At 44.4% G+C, this 20,877-nt stretch overlaps 1 long non-coding RNA gene across 1 annotated transcript; it reads left to right on the top strand.

The window, feature by feature from the left end:
• The first annotated feature begins 1,152 nt into the window (after positions 1-1,152).
• On the top strand, positions 1,153-19,374 carry LOC122681657. The gene is made up of 2 exons (XR_006337064.1): positions 1,153-1,343; positions 19,059-19,374. It is a non-coding gene; the product is annotated as an uncharacterized LOC122681657 (long non-coding RNA).
• The last annotated feature ends 1,503 nt before the right edge of the window (positions 19,375-20,877 follow it).

Below are 20,877 nucleotides of genomic sequence, written 5' to 3'. Positions count from 1 at the left end.
TCCTGGCATATGGTCCCTGCCCTGTTAATACTTGTTGAGTGCCAGGCTCACCCATGTGTACCCACCTTCATTGTGTGACTCCATTCACTAGCTTGTCCTCTTTTCTCTTTTTCATCTACCAAGTCCTGTCTTTGCTTTAAAGCCCAAGTCAGTACCAACTTCTCCCTGGTCCTTTTCCTGGTTTTATGTTCTCAAGAGTATTATACAGTTCTTACGCCACCCCCCCCCCCACCCCCGCTCCTGGCAGGAGTTGCAGAATTAGAATCAAATACGGAAACCTGAACTTTTTTTCTTTCCTCTTGGTCTCTGCATATGTGCTTAGTAGCTTCAGTTGTGTCTGACTCTTTGCGCCCTCATGGTAACCCGCCAGGCTCCTCTGTCCATGGGATTCTTTGGCAAGAATACTGGAGTGGGTTGCCATGCCCTCCTCCAGGGGATCTTCCCAACCCAAGGGTCGAACCCACATCTCTTATGTCTCCTGCACTGGCAGGCGGGTTCTTTACCACTAGCACCACCTGGTCTAATCAGCCTCACAACTACCCAGTGACACTTATAGCTCCAAGAGACGCTTGGTTGTTCCTGAAACTGTGAATGTTTATATGCCAACAAAAGGCTAAGTTGGGGTGAGGCAGGGTCGGCTTCTGAGTTGACTGTGTGGACATAAAGAAAGGAGAGAAAACCATTTGGTCTTTAGGCTGATTAACACCATTGAAGTGTGCTTTGGGTGGATTCAATTGGCCTGGTGCTACTGGAAGTAAGGAATATATTTTCTTGCTGGTTTTCACTGCATTAGATCATGTTGTTTTAACCCAAGGGCCTCAGGAAGTGCAGGGTAAATTGGAACACTCAATCAAGTTTAAAAAAAAAAAAAAAGACCTTAAATGGAGTTATGGTTGATTGTGCCACAAATGTTAAAGTTCAAGTTGACATTCCAGCCTGAGCTCGTAATGTTATTACTGAGGACCCTGTAGCAGGGGAAGGGAGAGAGGGGGTATCAGACTTCAACACACTGGTCGTGACTTTTGTTACTTTAGAAGAAAATGAACCTTGTGATAACCTAACTCTTCTGTGTTTATTTATTTTCTCGCCTGTTCAAAGGTCAGTCCTGGCTGGACAGCAAGTGTCCGTATACTTTGCCGTTTGCTCGGTGGGCCTCAGCTGGTGGAGCAGAAGTGCCTAAGGGAAAACTGCAGTCCCCCTGGCCCCTGCCCTGGCCACCCCATCTCTGCAGCGCTGGCTGACTTGCGGTGGGTTGGGTGGTCCTGTAGCCTAGAGGACACACATCCCGGAGACTGTAGCATCTGGCATTATCTCTGCATGCTGTTGACCCGGGAACACGCACGGTGAGTCTTAGTTCAAAGACTGACAGTAAACTATTGCCTTTTGAATGAACCAGTCCCAGTAACACCACTGTGTTTGGGAAGCTGGACTTTTCAAAGATAGCAGGTAGCCTTTGGGCATAATTAAGAGTGGGAGAAGCCTGTGACAGCATCTTTCTGGTTCTTCTTCCTTCATCCTCATCCTCCTGGTCATGGTCTGTCCTCAAACGTCAGCCCCTTGTTGTTCAGTTGCCCAGTCATGTCCGACTATTTGTGACCCCATGGACTGCAGCACGCCTGGCTTCCCTGTCCATCACTATCTCCAGGAATTTGTTCCAACTCATGTCCATTGAGTTGATGATGCCATCCAACCATCTTGTCCTCTGTCGCCCCCTTCTCTTCCTGCCTTCAGTCTTTCCCAGCATCAGGGTCTTTTCCAGTGAGTCAGCTCTTCACATCAGATGGCCAAAGTATTGGAGCTTCAACTTCAACATCAGTTCTTCCAATGAGTATTCAGGGTTGATTTCCTCTAAGATTGACTGGTTTGATCTCCTTGTAGTCCAAGGGACTCTTAGGAGTCTTCTTCAGCACCACAGTTTGAAAAGCATCAACTCTTCCTCACTCTGCCTTCTTTATGGTCCAGCTCTCACAACTGTCTGTGACTACAGGGAAGACCATAGCTTTGACTATAGTGACCTTTGTTCGCAAAGTGATGTCTTCGCTTTTTAACTCACTGTCTAGGGTTGTCAACCCCTTAGGATATAGTAACTGATCTTTATGGCTTATGACACAGCCTCTTGGGTGATATTTAGTTAATTTTCGTGATGTTCCCAGGCGGCAGGAATTATCATCATGACCTCTGTTTGATCAACAAGACAACGGAGGGAGACCCTGAAGCAGGAAACACAACTTGGTCTCACGTCTCAGATCACATGGCCCGGGCAGCACAGAGCCCCTGCCCGGAGCCGTCAGAGTCCCAGGGCCGCCCTCACCAGGCAAGGGCAACAGAGCAAGGAAGCCAGATGCATCTTCCACGATGGGGCATTGTTTCAGGTGCTTGGCACACAATGCCTCATTCTTCCTCTCAATAACCTTATAAAATAGCTATTCTATTCTCATTTTTAAAATAAAAAAAAAAAAGGCTCAGGAAGACGTGAAGACTTCCACCAAGCGTATGACAAACAAACAGCTCCATTAAATCCATCTTTATTAAAAAAAAAAAAAAAAAAAAAAAACTGGAGGAATCATGACCCCAGTGAGGTGTTGCCAGGATGCAGGTGGCATTTTGAGTCCAGATGCACCTGGTCCACAGCCCCCGAACCCTGTGGGAGAAATGCTTCGGGTGGATGTAGGGCCAGGAGGTTTATAGGCAGAAAAGCATCCCTGTTGGTCCGTTAACTCAACAGCCAGCGATTTGCATTTCAAACCAATGCAGTAGTTGAAGAAGAGGTGTAGGTGCTGCCAGATTTAGGTGAGAAGGTTGCTGGTTGAGTGTGTGAACCCCAAGCCAAGGAGACATCAAGACAGAGACCTGCTGTGACTCTGGATGGCTCTCTGTTTGCTAGAAATCATTTTGCCAAAACCTTAGTACATTTTTGTTAAACACTTATTTTAATAATTTTTTTCTCCTTTCCCTATGGCTGTTTGCACCCCAGTCCACACACCAATCAGCCTTTGCCCTTCTCTGCTTGGCCACTGCAGTCCTTCTAGGCCCGGCCTGTCTCTTGCCTACTGGGACTGGGAGGCCGGTGATCCAACTTTCAGGTTGGCCGGGAAGTCATTGATATCTGTCCTCCCCTTTGCCCTTAGAATCTTGTCACGGGGCCTCAGGCTTGCTGGGACAGGAGTTTGATGGTCAGACTGATTGCTCAACTCTCGTGGTACCAATCAGAACCCATGCCCCCACCCCACCCCGCACCAGCCTCACAGCATTGCTAATCAGGGATACAGGGCCCTGTGACAGGTGAGAACCCTGGGATGAAGGGGCAAGGATTTTTTTATGGTATTGATGATCAAGTATTTTTATTATTTAAAAAAATTTTTTTATTTGAGTGTAGTAGATTTACAATGTTGTGTTAGCTTCAGGTGTACTGCAAAATGAATCAGTTATACATAGATACATGTGTGTGCTAAGGTGTTTAAGTTGTGTATGACCTTTTGTGACCCTGTGGACTATAACCCACCAGGTTCCTCTGTCCATGGGATTCTCTAGGTAAGAATACAGGAGTGGGTTGCCAGGCCCTCCTCCAAGGGATCTTCCTAACCCAGGGATTGAGCTTGTGTCTCTTTGCGTCTCCTGCCTTGGCAGGGGGATTCTTTACCATGATTTCCCCGGGGTGGGTCATGAGTCCCTGCTCTACTGCCTCTCAGCTTTTTGATATGATCAAAGATGGGATCAGCAGAAACTGCAGTTTCCTTTTCCGAAAATAGGGATAATAATATCTCCCTTTTATGCATCACAGGGTAGTCAGGATGAAAAAAAGCACAGCAGCGCTCTTCAAAAACTGGAAACCACTGTATTAGTTATCACTATATTCTCCTCTGAGGCTAACCCCAGGAGACAGGTTGTAGGTCATTTGGAAACCTGTTGGCAGGTGTAGGTCTTGGCATCTATCTGGAGGAGCCCCCGTCTTGCCGGTAGAGCAGGTGTACAACCCCTCAGCCATCTCTCAATGCATCTCCTGAGGACGGGGGGGGGGGGGGGGGGTACTTGCTATCTCTTTGAAGCTCAAGGCCAAAGGTTCTCAAAGTGTGGTCCCCAATCGGCAGCATCAGCGCTACCTGGGAACTAGCTAGAAATGCAGATTCTCAGGCCCCATCTCTGACCTACTGAATCAGAAACCCATTAATCTGTTTTAACTAGCCCTCCAGATAATTTCCACACTTGTTCATGTTTGGGAACCATGGACTCGATTTTGGAGCCTCTGTAGAAACCAAGAACAAGAGCCCCACCTTTAAAAAAAAAAGTATACTGAAGTATTAGTTGATTTACAATGTTGTGTTAATTGCAGGTGTTGGCTGAACGATTCAGCTATGCATGTACATATATGCACTCTTTTAAGATTCTTTTCTCATACAGGTTATCACAGAATACTGAGAAGAGTTCCCTGTGCCATATGGTAGGTCCTTGTTGGTTGTATATAGTAGTATGTATATGTTAATCCGAAGCTCCTAATTTACTTCTCCCTACTTTTCCCCTTTAGTAACCAGAAGTTTGTTTTTGAAATCTGTGAGTCTATTTCTGTTTTGTAAATAAGTTCATTTATATCATTTTATTCCACTTATGAGTGGAGCCTGTGCTATTTGTCTCTCTCTCTCTGAAGGCCTGCCCTCCCCGCCTTGCCAGCCTGTTACCGGCCCTCCACAACACGAGCGGGCATCACAAGGAAGGTTTGTGGAATTCTAGAGCCTCGAGGGACTCCAGAAGCCAGTTTTCAGGTTGGCTCATTCTGTAACTGAGGTTCTGCAACCCCAAGGGGCTCAGTGAGAGCCGACCAAACCCAGACCCAGAGCTGGGATCAAGGTGATGCTCAGCCCAGGGCTCCTCCCTCACTGTCTCTCCTGCATCCACATCACCAAGTTCCATGCATTTGCTGCTCAGAGGAGGAGGGAAGCTGGGTCTCTGGAGGGCAGGGCCCGTGGGGAGATCTGGGCTGTGTTCCTTGATGGCCTGGAAGATGATGTCATCTCCAGGAGTGATTGTGTGGGGGGAGGGTCCTTCCATTCTCCTGAAGATGGAATCGGGTGTGGACCTTGGTCAGAGCCCTGAGGGGCCCCTTCCCTGGAGGCCACTTTCCTTGTGGGTATGGGCATCCTGGCTGGTGTGAGTGTGAAGGCTGTGGTTCTCGCTGCTGCTGTTTATGTATGGAATGATGCCAAGATCAGGGTCAGGGTCAGGAAACATTTTCTCCAGAAGGCCAAGGTCAGACAGAGCAGAGGAAGATTGCAAATAAAACCCAGCATCAGAGAAAACAGTCACTGCCAGCTACCTAGGCTGGCTGGTTCCTGCAATGAAAGTTGAAATCCTAGAATGACCTAAAAACTTCCCAGAAATCCTTACTTCAGGCTCCTAGGAAGTAAGGGAAATCTGAGAGTGACGGTGATTCAATTAACTCATAAACAGCCTGATTCTCAGGAGCAAAAGTTATCTCTTTTCCTTTCCCCCCTCTCCCTCAAATTGCTTCTTTGGTCCAGAGGTAATTCGACCTCTTAATAATGCCAAAATGTTCCTATGGAATCACAGAACACCAACAATTTCATCCCACACCCTGTTTCAAAGAGAAGTCTACCACGATTTAACAGTGACTGCAATGTCTGGGAATAACTTTCTAGCTTTGAGACAGCCCTACGGTAATGCCCTGAGCCCAGAGTTTCTGCTTGGCCCTGGGGTGGGTGGTGGGCGGGCATCGTACTTCCTCTCAGTTTCCTCAACTCTAATGTCAGAAACTGGAGTGATCATTTTCACAATTAACTTTAAAGGTAGCTGACAAGGCCTCATAGAGCTCTTAGGACACAGAGGAACTGTTTGATTAATTCGATCAGTCTAGACTGGCGACTCACCATGGAGTTGGAGGGTGAATTACCCTGTTAGTTTCTTGGCTTTGATCTCGACCCAAATGAGAGTCAGGTTGCCAGGTCACGTGAGGGGGTGTAGCCCCCGCCAGCCCTTCCTCCAACACTTCCACCCTCAGAACAGAATCAGAATGGTCAGTCACCTTCCTTTGGTGTTACATGAATCAGGAATGGAGGATGGCTTTGTTTAATTCATCTGCTTGGAGGTTTTCTGTTTGCTTTTGAAAGCTGAAGCTGGCCAAAACAGCTTGTGGGTTTGCAGGAACAATGCACGCATTTAGAACTTAGAGGTTTGGGGCGATGCCTCTCCTGGATTCTGTTCGGTAAACACATTTCCATCAAAAGTATGAAAAAGCAAGAAATGAACCAGGGTCACCCAGAATATGAACTCCTCCTCAGGAAGCGCCCTGGCTTGCTGGCGGGCGACACAGGCTCTCGGAGGAATTTGAGAACCAGGTTCTGGACATGGTCCTCATCGCACCTGGATCTGCTGCTACCATCACCTTCCCTGGTCTCATGCACAAAGGAGTTTATTCGTTATTGTCTGAAGCCCTATGAAGCTTCTGGAACAGGGCTCACAGCCCTCTTACTGAGGTCACCGCGTGATAGTGAAACAGGGTCGTTGAAATACTGAGTCTCAACTTCCCCTAGAATGATCTCGCTTCCGGTGTCAGTAGCAAAGCGCAGCCCATCTTCCCAGGTGGGCGCGCTGCTTCCCTCTCGCCACTAGAGGGCGAGAGAGACCCAGGCCCAGGCCCAGGCCCGTTCTCTCCGGCCAGAGAGGGCATCCCCTCCGAGAGGGGAAAGCTGCACAACAGAGCCATTTAACTCTCTGAAAAACAAACGTGACAACGGTTGTGCAAGTTCCAGTGCTGGGTTGGGGAAAAGGGTCACCCTGGTGTGGTTTTTTTTTTTAAATTTTTTTTTAAAAAACATTTTTTTTTCCATTCTCTAAAGAGTGAAGACATTATTTTAAATAACTTGTATGATGCACGTGTAAGAATCAAATGTGTGATAAAGGAGTGGCTGATGATTTGGGGCAAAGGCCCTATTCGCAGCTCTGACACTCTGGCCCCAGGGCCCCAAGATGCAAGCTGGTTCCATTCCGGTTTCTGGAGGGTCTGGTCCCAGAAATATCTCAAGGGAGACTTTTCAAGAATTTAAAATAACGTGTTACAAATGAACTTATCTATGAAACAGAAACAGACTTACAGACATAGTGAACAGAGACTGTGGTTGTGGGAGGGGGGCGGGTAGGAGGATGCAGGGAAGGGAGATGGACTGGGAGTTTGGGATTAGCAGATGCAAACTGTTACATATAGCATGGATTAAAAAACAAGGTCCTACTGTTTAGTATGGGGAATTATATTCAATATCCTGTGATAAACCATAAGGGAAAGAATATTAAAAAGAATGTATATATATATATATGTATAACTGAATCCCTTTACTGTGTAACAGAATCTAACACAACATTGTAAATCAATTTTTTAAAAGTGGAGAAAATAAAATAACATGTTAGCAGAAGTCGGGAAAACAAACTAGAATGACACCAGGAAGAAAGATGGAGGCTCTCTCCCTCCACCCTCCTCTGCTTTTTTTTTTTTGGTATGGAATTATGATATGGATGTGAAATTATCTCCGAGGAAGCTTTACAGAGTCTGCTGAGTCTTTATTCCCACAGAAAGTTAAATCTGTCCAGGTGGTGAGTGGAAGAAGATGAATTCCATCAGGACAGAAACAGATTCAAGTTTGGGAGAATTTAAAATGGTTCTGAGATTTTCTCCTTGGTTTTGTATGGATCGCAAACTTGACTTGAGAGCCCAGTTATCAGCTGTCTTCCTGTGGGCCATCTGCTGTTTGCAGTCCACACTGTAATTCTCTGCCAATGAACCAGACCTGCCAGGTTAGTGAGGGTTGGGCTGTACTCTGCTTTTGTGTGTGAATTAGAAAAACTCTCAAGCAGTCAGGGCCCGCCCAGGGTGCACGGTGGTTCTGAGAGTGGGAACTGAACTTCAGCCCTCACTCAGCCCTTCAGCGAGTGTCCTTGGTCTGGAGCAGCCTGGGACAGTCTGAGTTGATTCTTAGGTCCTGAGTCCTTTCAGATGAGTTCCAGGGCCCAGCATTTCCCCTACTTTTGGAAAATGACACATTTCATCCATAACTAGAACCTGTGGCTGAAACTACAGCATCTTCGTGTTGAAAGAGATTTTAAAGGGTCACCTGCTCCAACCATTAGCTCACTCATCCTTCACTGGTCTTCCCTTTAAGTGCCCAGGAATCACAGCCCTTCTAGGCTCCTGACAGCAATCATGCTAGGAAGGTCTTCCTTATTTTTAAGCTTTCCTGACAGCTTGCAGCTGGCTTCTACTGGTCCTTGGTGCACCCCTGCCATTATACTAGCAAGTCTCCTTTTTTACCATTGAAAATTTTCCCTTCACTTTTATTGTTAAGCGTAACATTGAGTGCCCGTATCAACTTGATCACTCTTTCATCAGAGACCTTTTAAGGTGCTCCATCTGCATTAGGGTCATATTCTTGAAAGGTCTGATCAGTTTCCAATAAGACAGGCATTGTTTGGTGCAGGACTTTCTTTTAACCTGCATTGGCGTCAAGTTGCCTTGTCAAATATGTCTGATATTATCTGCACTGGTCTTTTTGTTTGTTTTTTTCTTAAAGATCTTTGTTTATTTATTTATTTATTGATGTGGACCATTTTTAAAGTCTTTATTGCATTTGTTAGAATATTGTTTCTGTTTTATGTTTTGATTTGTTTTGGCCACGAGGCCTGTGGGATCTTAGCTTCCTAATCACGGACTGAACCCTCACCCCCTGCTTTGGAAGAAGTCTTAACCACTAGACCGCCAGGCAAGTCCCTCCGCATCTTTTTTTTTTAAGGTTTGCTTGCTAGGCTTCTTATTGCAGTGGCTTCTTTTGTTGCAGAGCACAGGTTCCAGGCACACGAGCTCCAGTCGTTGCAGCTCAAGGGCTCTAGAGCTTGGGCTCAGTAGTTGTGGTACATGGGCTTAGTTGCTCCACAGCATGTGGAATCTTCCAGAACCAGGGATTGAACCTGTGTCCCCTGCATTCACAGGCGGCTTCTTATTCACTGGACCTTGCACCTGTTTGTAAGGGACAGTGCTTCTAAAGGATGAGGTTAGATGGCTACTTTTTGGAGGCCTTCTTAAAGCATTTCTTTCTTTCTTTTTTTTTTTTTTAAAGCATTTCTTGAAAAGTAGTAATTCCACCCTACAACCGGATAGAGAAGGTGGCCCTCGCACTGGATCTAGATCTCACTTTTGAGGCTCTTCCACAGAATCTGGAGATGATCTTAGAGATCACTCTACTGGTCCTACCTGTATATATAAGGTAGGTCCTACCTGTTTATAGAAACAGGTGTGGGATATGTCTCCATGTTTGGCCAACATGACACCCTGCTGGGCTGAGTCCCACCCGAGCCCCAGGGGCCGTGCCCCCTGCCACCTGTCGCAGCCACAGACACTTCACACTGCTTTGCCGCATGTTCCAAGTTTTCTACAAGGATGCACAACTTTTGCAACCAGGAAAAATATATATATTTTACATTTATATTATATTTATATAAATGTAACTGTGGTTTTTCCAAACACACCTCACTCTCCACCCCTAACCTCTCCTGGCCTGTCTGTACACCTGCAGGGGGCCAGTCGGGACCCTCTATTCCATCACCCTTGACTGCTTATCATGAATGATTATAATATATAATTTCCGATCCCCATTTTGGTCGGAAGTTAGACAACAATAAAGCACTTTCTCATCCCATTCACCACCTTCCCTCACTCCCCTGCTCCACAAGTTCGGCGGCTTGTTTTGAAGACCCCAGCGTGCAAAGGGGAAAAGGGAAGGAGGTTCTGGGGGGATGTAAGACTGAAATCTCCAGCCCGATGGGGACGCGGCGACACACGGGTCGCGTCTCCACTTCCTGTAGCCTCTAGCCTGGGGTGGGGGGGGGTGGTGGCTCTGAGCAGACCGGATGGGTCTGCACCCTCGTTTATTTTGGACAAAGTCAGGGAGGAGGCGAGGTGGCAGAGAACAGAGGGAGGAGCAGGCAGGTGAGCAGGTGAGCGGGGCAGGTGAGTGGGCAGCGGGGGCCCAGGGGTCCTGACCTTGAGGCTGCGCGGCACGACGCCGGAGGACCCCGGCGGGTGCGATGCGCCGGGATGCTTCGTGCCGGGGCACCGTTATCTGCAGTTAGAATAACTGGGCGTCTCGCCGCGCTCGGTTCCCCAGGATTTCGCTCGCTCCCGCCTCCCAGCCTCCCTCCCCGCCTCTCCCTTTTTTGGGTCGGCCCATCCTCTCGGCCTGGCCCTCCTCTCTTCCTTTGATCTTTGCCTGTCTGACCCTCTCCGGCCCGAGGCCCCTCTGGTTTCCCATCGAAGGGCCCAAAAGACGCTGCTGCTATTTTTTTCTATTTGCAACGGAAACTCAGAGAAACCTGCACTAGCATTTATTTTCTACCAAAACGCTTATCTCCAGGTACACTTCTCTGCTTGCAGTAAACCGCGAACCGCACGCCTGTGTGGAGTCCGGGGTTAACTTTCCCAGACTTCCTGGATCTGCCGGGATGAAAGACGCTCCTCCCCGCCCCGCCCTCCGCCCCGCCCCATCTCTTTATCTCCCTTCTCTTGCTGAACTCTTTGAGTGTGATGGAAACAAAAAGATTTTAGATCTGAAAAGGCTTTGATTACACCTCCAGGCAAAAATATGGAAACCTAGGCTCTTTTTCTCTGCCTTATCTACATCTGTCAGGGGCCGAATTCACCTATTTCCAGAAAGACTGCTGGGCTTCGCAGGGGGGTGACTTGAAAGATTAGGGAAAAGTAATGTCAGCACCCTCCCTGCTCCCAGTTTCTACAAACTTTTGTTAAAATTAGACAGTCACCTATGTATCCTTGTGTGTGTGTGTTAGTCGTTCAATCATGTCTGACTCTTTGCAAGCCCCTTAACTGTAGCCCGCCAGGCTCCTCTGTCCGTGGAATTTGCCTGGCAAGAATACTGGAGTGGGTAGCCGTTTCCTTCTCCAGGGGAGCTTCCCAACCCAGAGATCGAACCCAGATCTCCCACATTGCAGGCAGATTCTTCACCATCTAAGCCACCAGGAAAGCCCCTGTGTATACACAGGGGAATGAAATAGATAACTAATGAGAACATGCCCTGTAGCACGAGAAAGGAACTCTACTTAATGCTCTGCGGTGACCTAAATGGGAAAGAAATTCAAAATAGAGGGGATAAATGTATATATATAACTGATTTACTTTGCCGTATAGCAGAAACTTACAGAACATTGTAAAGCAACTATACTTCAATTAAAATAAAATGAAGTTAGACAGTCACCAAAAAGAAGGATGGCAGGGTTGTAAGCCTTTTGAGGGCAGGAGGCTCTTCAGGAAATTTATTGATCATCCATGTAAGAGAGTGTGGCTCATGAGCTGTTCATGGCAAGTGTATCCATAATCAATCAGGGTTTTATTGGGAAATGCTTCCTTCTAACAGTGGATAAGCAGTATCAGACTTTTTTGAAAACTGCTGCTGAATTGGAGATGGGTAATCCAAAGGAGGGGGTGGCTCAGTGGTAAAGAATCTATCTGCCTGCCAATGCAGGAGACACAGGTTCAATCCCTGGGTTGGGAAGAGCCCCTGGAGTAGGAACTGGCAACCCACTCCAGTATTCTTGCCTGGGAAATCCCATGGACAGAGGGGTCTGATGGGGCTATAGTCCATGGGGTTGCCAAGAGTCAGACATGACTAAGTGACTAAACACCAATAATGGTAAAAGGAAGGGCCTACATACTCAACGCATGTGTATCAGTCATCAGCTCTGTCTTCCACATCGAAGGAGGTGCAAAGACGTTTAAAACATGAACCTCATGTGTACAAAGCCTTTCACATTTATTATCTCACTTCCATACAAGAATAAGTTGACCTTTTCATGAGCAGCATGAACATGGTGGCTTCCAAGGAAGCCTTGAATCTGACCCTGATGGTGATTTGCTCCTTGGCCATCTTCTGGCTCAGAAGGCAAAACAGGCTGAATATTATGACTAGAGTCCAGGGGTCTAGAAACCTCCACTCAAGACATAGATTGAAGAAAGCCCACCTGATGTCCCCCATGCATTAATTAAAAAAACTTTTTTGATTGAACACACACACAGACACACACACACTCCAAAGGAATCTTATTCCAGGGTGGAAGATTCTTCTTGTTTTTCCCAGAAGACCAGAGGCATGAATTATGGCTCCTGGGAGCAGCTAAATCTCTTGCGTAATGATAAGTTAGCTGACCAATTTGTCTCGGCTGATTCTTGGACTATCACCAGTCACGGGAGGTAAGCTCTGTGGCAAGATTCTTGCTGTTTTTAGGGAGACAGCATCACCCTGCCAGCCTGTCTTGGCTGCGGGCGGCCTCATTTGTGCCCCCGGATCCTCAGCTCTCAGGAGAAGAAAATCCTAAAACCACTCAGACAGCCGTGAAGCTATCATCAGTGCATCTAGATGATAAAAAAATGGATTTGATTCACATGAAGCCTGTGATTTTAAGGAAAATCATGTAACACTTCTATAGAGTGTCACACTTAAAACTTTATAAGACGGTCTCATGTTCCTCTCATAGGAATATCAGAGGCAGCCTGGTCACCTACCGCAGCTGTCCCTTGTGGGGAAGGGGTGGTGAGATACAAAGGGGACAATTCATCTCTCCTGGTCACATGCTGAGTGATGGAGGGGGGGTTACAATTCAGGTCTTCTGTCTCCTGGTTAGTGCAGCCCCCTCATCTGCAAGGTTACCTCGTTTCCACTGGAAACACTCTTGTTCACGTTCACTTATTAAAAATAAGACGTATTCAGGACCACAGTGTGCAGGCGTCCAAGGGAATAAGCAAGGGATAGAAAGGATTTCTGGTCCTTCAGGGTTTACAATCTCCTTGGGGAGCCTGATAGAAAAGGAAAATTTAGTAATGATGCAAACAATGCTGCTTTTTCAGAGAACTCTCTTCGTACTCCTGTGATTTTATGAGGAACAGCTAAGTGGTATGGGGTGGGGCAGAGAGGGTGGAACTGTGAGGAAGCCAGTGACTCCTTTGGCTTCTGGGTTGTAAAGTTGATGGTTTTGGCTTGTGTGTTACATACAGACTGGCAGGCACCTTGGTCTCCAGTATTCAAACTACATGTGTGGAAAAAGCCAGATGACTGTTCACCCCGAATACTCATCTTTCTCAGGCTACTGGATAGAAAAGCTCTTTCAGTTGCCATGTGTATGCGTGCTAAGTCACATCAGTCATGTCTGACTCCCTGTAACACTATGGACCATAGTCTGCCAGGCTCCTCTGTCCATGAGATTCTCCAGGTAAGAATACTGGAGTGGGTTGCCATTTCTTTCTCCATTAGTTGCCATAGTCAACTGAAAAGACGGGAGAGTCCAGATCGCTGTCTATTAAAAATAATCCAAGTTCAAAGTGTTTTTTCAGTCCTGGATTCTGGAAATATTCTGCGTCTTTAGTTCACATAAGATGGGCCACCTTTATTTGGTTATGTAAGTTTTTTTTTTTTTTTAAATTTTTGAAATTTGGACAGTTTTCAACTTTTATTTCTTTAATTAGTTTCTCTGAGCCCCTCTCCTGGAATTTTGGTTACATGTATGTTAGACAGCTTGACAGTAACCACAGGGGCACTGAGGCTCTGTTCTTTTTTTTTGGCTGTGCTGTGTGGCATGTGGGATCTTAGCGCTCTGAGCAGGGATTGAAACCGTGCCCCTTGCAATGGAAGTGAGGAGTTTTAACCACTGGACTGCAAGGAAGTCCCTTAAGTTTCTTTTTGATGAAGGAGTTCCCTGGCGGTTCAGTGGTTAGGGCTTGGCTCTTTCACTGCTGGGGCTGGGGTTTCATTTTTGGCCAGGGAACTAAGATCTTGATGGCAGCTAACACTCAAGTGATAAATTCACAAATTAATAATTTAAAGGAATAATCTTAATTCCACTCACTCATACTTTTCTTATTTAAAAGGTGAGTTAAACATGAGGGGAAAGTTTCTCTTTACAGAAGTGTTCCAGCCAATAAATGAAGCGAAAACAATAGAATATCATTGTTTTGCATCCCCCAATGAAACAGTGAATCTAGGCAATGATTATCAATAACTTCATATCACACAAATAGAAACAAACAGAGTGAACTTCTGAGAGACATACATATCATCACCTAGGAAATAGTCTTGCCAATTGAGTCTAAATCTGATCAAGCCTTTTGATCTAACAACCAATTCACAGGAAATAACAGCATGAAAGGGGAACATGTTAAGTGACACCATGGAGATGCACTCTCATGGAGAAGCAGATTCCAGATCACAGAGAACTCTATAGAACATGTGATTTGATTGTTTCAATAAGTAACTAGCAAAGAAGGGGGGGGGGGGTGCAAATGATAACCTAAAGAGTTTTAAGGACATATCGATCAATTACAGTGTATGAATCTTTTTTCAAGCCTAATTCTAACAGCAACAAAATAAAAATAAAAAGGATGGTTAAATGATAACCTCATTTGTATCTGTGCATCACATATACATATGCCATATGGGAGGCCAGCACCATAAGGCATAATATGGCATATGTATGTGATATACCCTATAGTCTTCCTGGTCCATGACCTTGATGAGGGGCAGCAGCTGTGGATTTTTTTTTCTTTTTTTTTTTTTTTTAGCTGTGCTTGATATTAGCCAGGACCCTGTCCTAGCTGATTGTACCATAAACTGAGCATTTTGAAATTGTCTCTCCATAAACTGAACAGCAATCTCTCTAATGGGGGCTTCTGATTGTATAAAAGCAAGCAGAAGTTATGAAAAGCAAAAACTAGAAATGGGGGAAGGATGCCAGCTGTCTGTTAGAGAGGCAAGAAGCAAGGAGAACCTTGGGAAAAAGAGACCCAAAGTGTTCTAGTTTCCGGTTTCAGCGTTACTGGCTTCCAGGGAAGATAAGTAATGCTTATAAATGACTGGCTAGCCATATGCTTACAATAAGCCTATTGTGTCTTCCCAAGAAACCCCTCCTAAAAGAACTCATCTTTAAGTGTGTCTCTTATTCTTCTAATTAAACAAATTTGACTGAATTATAAATGTGCACATTTTAAATGACATCTTTGAAATTGTAGGCTAAAAATCTAAGCAAGTGACACCAAACTATGAATGGGCCAGTGCTGGGGGGACTTACTTGTGTTTAAACAAATGCACAGCAGAATAGGAGCTGATGCGTTAGGTGACCAAGGGGAACAAAGGAAGATTATTGAATATGGGGGAAAACGCATTGTAAGTTCTTCCCCTGATATCAAGGATGTGAGCAAGAATTGTTCAGTGATGTTCTCAGGGCAGCTCAGGGCTCTCTTCACAACCTCTGCCCATTGGGTACATTTCCCTGAAGTGCATTAAATATTAGAAGATATGTTCATCTGGATGGCATTTCATTTCACAGGTTGAAGGCATACATCACATTTAATGTGTATCTTAATACTTTGTAAATGGCAAAACAAATGCTGTATAACTCATTATTTCCTTGGAAATTGTTATGAAATAAGAACAGCGGCAGGAACAGAAACTTGATGGCAAATATTAGTCATTTCAAAGTTCCACGGCAAAAGACATCATTTTGTTCTGGCAATGAGATTTCAGTTTGGAAGATCCAACATTAGAGGAGAATAACTGGAGGAGAGAAGTCATTACTGCAGTCCTCCCCTTGTCTGCAATTCTGATATCCACCCAAGGTTTTAGTTACCTGCTAAATTGTCCAAAAATATTAAATGGAAAACTCCAGAAATAAACAATTCAAAAGTTTTACCTTGCCTGCCATTCTGAGCAGTGGAATGAAATCTCCTGCTGTCCGTCTCACCCTGGGATCATTCCTGTGAACTATCCTCTAGTTCAGGGTGTCCTGTCTGTTAGTTACTTAGTAGCCCTTTCACGGCTTTCTCAAGTGGCACAGTAGTGAAGAATCTGCCTGCCAATGCTGGAGACGTGGGTTCAATTCCTGGGTCAGGAAGATCCCTTGGAGTAGAAAATGGCAACCCATTCTAGTATTCTTGCCTGGAAAATTCCATGAACAGAAAAGCCTGGCAGTCTGCAGTCCATGGGGTTGCAAAAAGTTGTACACAGTTCAGTGACTGAGCACACACACATACACACAGCCCCTCTCAATTATCAAGTGGACTGTCATGGTCCCAGCACTTGTGTTCAAGTGATGCTTACTCTTAAAAATGGCCCCAAAGTGCAACGAGAGTGATGCTGGCAATTCAGATATTCTCTTACTGTGCCTAAATTATACATTAAACTCTTTTCTAGGTATGTATGAAGAGGAAAAAATCCCCATAGTCTATATTGAGTTTGGTACTATTTAAGGTTTCAGGCATTCACTGAAAGTCTTGGAAGCTATACCCCATGTATAAGCTTGAAAAAATGTAGAACCGTGGAAATACAGGCAGGTTTTGGAGAGTAGGCAAGGATGCCAAATGTCAAGAAAGAGTCTAAACGTTGGATTTTCTAATCAAAATATCAAAGCTTTGAATTTCAGTGTTTCGCTCTTGTTATTTAGTTGCTCAGTCACGTCTGACCCTTTTGTGACCCCATGGACTGTAGTGCACCAGGCTTTTCTGTCCATGGGATTTCCCAGGTGAGAATACTGGAGTGGGTTGCCATTTCCTTCTCCAGGGAATCTTCCTGACTCAGGGACTGAACCTGGGTCTCCTACATTGCAGGAGGATTCCTTACTGACTGAGCCAACAGATAAGCCCTCAATGTTTTGTACATGAACAGTAAAAAGAAAAAAAAAAAAAAAACCAAAAAAGGCAAATGAAGTATTGCCAGTTGAGAACATAGAACCCCAAATACTATTCACTGAATGAATTTCAACAGCGTTCTGGGTCAAGGATGTTCCTTTAAGCAGAATTTAAGGTAATTTCTCTGCTTTAAAAGATTAATTTACCATTTTAGTTAAAAGAACAAAAGGAGTCAATCTGATTATTTGGCATCAGGTAGGCAAAACTAGTAGAAATTATTGAATAATTTCCAGAAGTTCTACTGGCTGAATTGGAGACTATATTAATATAAGTCAATAGAACAAAGACTGTATCAAGGATCACACAGAATATATTTGATACTATTTGATTATAAACGATGTCCACTGTTAAATTCATAATGTTCTTTTAATCTGTTTCTCACTGTATTCTTTCTTATAAGTCTGTATTGAATTTGTTACAATACTGCTTCTGTTTTATGTTTTGATTGTTTGGTCTTGAGGCATGTGGGATCTCAGCTCCCCAACCAGGCATGGAACCCTCACCCTCTGCACTGGAAGAAGTCTCAACCACTCTACGACCAAGGAAGTCCCTGTTACTTACTGTATTCTAAACTTAGTTGCCTTAAATTTTGTAAAGAAAACCTCAACTCAACAGATACTCCATGGATACTTTATAGAAATAAAATACACAGTAAATGGAATGCACTTGAATCTTCCTGAAACCATCCCTGCCCCGGCCTGTGGAAAAACTGTCTTCCACGAAACCAGTCTCTGGTGCCAAAAAGGCTGGGGAATACTGTTCTACAGTATCTGTTAGATTTACGGTGTTTGTAAGACTCGATAGCATTTTTGCTAGTTTGTGGGAGAATGGACATTTGGGAATCTTCTTCTTTTTGTCTAGGCCCTATCACACTACCTTCTGGACTCTGCACTCTGTTCTTTATCTCCTTTTCCATTTTGAAAGAAAGAAAAGAAAAACTTTACACTAGACAGTCATTCCTTTGAGCTGGACTAATCTCTCACCTTTGACCATATTCCAAAGAAAGTAAATTTTAGCTTTGCCCTCCTAACTTCTGAGAACAAATGACTTCAAAAAACCCTGCTACTGGGAATTCAAAGTGTTATCTAACCTCTGTGTATTGTTGGTTGGTAGGAGATTTGTATAACAAGCAGAAATGTTAGATTCTATCTCTAGACTGCAATAGTTTGCGTGCTATCCAGGAACTTAAACACAACTGCTTCTGAACAAAATGTACCAAGTTATTTTTCATCTGCATCTTGCAGAGAGACATTGCTGAAATGGGGGATCTCGTATAATTTTGGGAAACAGTGGCATTGTTTGTGTAAGCAGAGATTGCAAGGGTATTTACATCTTTGTTAAAATGAGTTTGGACATAAAAACCCTTGAGATTTTTTTTTTTCCTATTTAATATAAGGAAAAAATTTTTAGTGTTTTTCTGTGGTGTAGGACAACCATGGAAGTGTATCATAGTGGCATATTGTGATTATATAGTATATGGTTCATATATATCACATGTAGAACACTGTTAGAAAGTGCAAAACTATCATAATGTTTAATTAGTGCAAGTTTTACATCTCAAATCAGCTTTCTGTTCTTGGGTATGGATAGCTGGTTCCCAGCTTATATTTTCAGAATTCTCTTCATAAGGGTAAAAAGAATTTTGGTCACTGATTTCATCTGCTGATTTAAATAAAAGAAAAAGTCCATTAGAGTTGACTATTTTCTCCTTATCAACCTACATGTGGGAAAGTAATAACCAAATTATATACAAAACAAGTAAAATTCTGTAGAGAAGCAATTTTTCTTGAGCCTTAAATTGAATTAAAATTGTTGTTTATCCTCTCAACTATTGATATGGCCTCATAATTGACATATTATGATTTTGATTTTCCATATTGATTCAAACACTAGTTCATTTAGTTGAAAAGTCCATGTCTGCTCCAAAACCATTAAAGTGCAGACTTGTTTCTCTTAAAACTAATTTTTAGCCATTTAAAAATCTTGCCCATTAAGCTAATAACGAAAGCAAAAGAAGTAGAATCATTGCCTGATCATGACATACTCATTCTGAATTGTACTCGGAACCAAAAAAGTATACATCCTGGAATAACAATAATTGATATAAATTCAGCAAAATATAAACATCAATGTTTGAACCCTTTGGGTTGAAAGTAAAGGAGCTTAAGTAACAAGAGGACCTTATCTAAGAGCCGAGTTAACCCTGAGATGAAACTTAAAGACTGGAAGTTAAGCCAAGGACTGGGAATCCATTTGGAGTTAACATCTGTGCCACCTTACATATCTCTGTCATTTTTTTTCTCTCTTGCTTTGCACACAGATGGACTCTGAATTTGTCTTCCATGAAGTGACCTCTAGAGATTGACTAGCATCTCAGTCTAAAGACCCAGAAGAGGGAAACTAATTTGTCCAACTGGGGTCATGTGACAAGCTATCGTCAGAGGCGCAGACGGCCAGATGGCCCTAGGCTGGCGGCCAAGCCCACTCCAGAGAAAATGGACAGTCTCTGAACAGGGCTGGGAAGGCACTCAGAAAGTGTTTACTACAATATGACTTTCATCAACACATCCCCCTACACTCTCTTCCGTTAAAGTTATTTTTATCTGTATCACAGGTAAATATGGTTATCTCCTGGTGCATCTCTGTCCACTCCTTGCTCCACATTTCATGCTCCAGCAATAAAGAATTGCTTGTCCTCCCATCCACCCACCCCCTCCTGACCACCCACAAGCTCCAGTGCGATCAATGAATATCATCCCCAAGTTCCTGGAGTCCCCTGTGCTTGTAATGGTCCCCTCCCAATTCTTTCAGTGGTTAGGAGTCATGGTGCATGTCACTGCTTCCAGTAGACCTTCTGGACTTGTTTCTCTTCCTGGGCTGGTTCCCTCTGCTTTCTTTATGCATCACCACTGTGCTCCTAATCTCTGTTATCTGCCAGTTCCATTGTTTGTGATTTACTTTTTAGTTTCTGACTTTTAACTGCACAAACTGTGAGCCTGAACTACAATGGGTGGTCCAAAAGTTGAATGAATATACTCTAAGTTTCCTGTTAGCTAATAATTGACTCTAGAGTTAAAAGGGAGTGTGTCATTACAAGAACAGTATTGTCTGCATAAACCCCTTAGAACTGTTAACTTGTCAAGGAATTAGATGTCAGGAAGTGCTAATCAAACCCCTCCTCAGGACTGCTGGGCAGCTCCCCCCCTCAACCATCCCCCCCAACTAAAGAAACGCCTGCTGTTTACCTGGTGCCCTAACCGGTTTAATTTCCTCTTTGACCTTCCGCTGGGCCAGCCCTCCCCTCTTTTAGATGCAATTTTGATCTAGTGAAGTAATGGGCAGAACATCAGTTTATGAAATTATTTTATTTTTCTACATATAGACATTATTTTTCAAAGGCAATTTCATTAACTACATCCTGAAGCTCTGTGGACTTCCAGCAACTTTTCAAGGTTCGCCTGGATTTTCAGTCCTAAAGACGTATCTACATAAATATACATAGCTTTTCTTCTTAGTCTTAAACCTCATTTCTGCACTCTAGTCCTCAAGGTTTGACTGCTCCTCCTGCCTTAACTTTAAATGCGCCTTTCTTCCCTGCCCCACTCCTTGACCTTGTTATCAGGTCGCAAAATGCTGCTGATCCTAAAAGGAAATTTTGCAAATGGTTGACTTTTGTTAATCCCAGGTTTTGGGGAGAGAGGAGAAAAGAGCTTCCCTCAGATACGAGTTTTAAACTGAATTTCACTTCCACAAAAATAAAAAACAGCATCCCGCCACTCCCCCAACCGCCTTTGGGTACGTTGGGGCGGGCAGCCCCCCAAGTTCTAATAAATGAATTAGCGTCTCAGAAAGGAGATCACCGCCGGGCTGATATTGATCAGGGTCAGCCGCTGTGTTTGCCGGCGACTGTTTGGGGGGGTGGTTAATTGAGTGTCAGTCTCGGCCTGTGTCGTCTCGCTGGCGCCGGGTGCTTTTGGATTTGCTAATTTTCGTTAAGTGTCTGTAGCCAGCTACTCGTCCCGTCTACCCTGGAGAACTCGGCGGCTCCTGCTGATCAACAGTCTGTCTGTCTGGGCTTTATTGATCACAGGGCGGGCGAGCGAGGCGGATGCGCAGAGGGGAGGGGGAGAAAGGCGGCA

This window comes from Cervus elaphus, chromosome 23 (assembly GCF_910594005.1).
Source record: "Cervus elaphus chromosome 23, mCerEla1.1, whole genome shotgun sequence".
NCBI classification, from domain to species: domain Eukaryota; kingdom Metazoa; phylum Chordata; class Mammalia; order Artiodactyla; family Cervidae; genus Cervus; species Cervus elaphus.
This window is presented reverse-complemented; position numbering and strand designations above follow the sequence as displayed.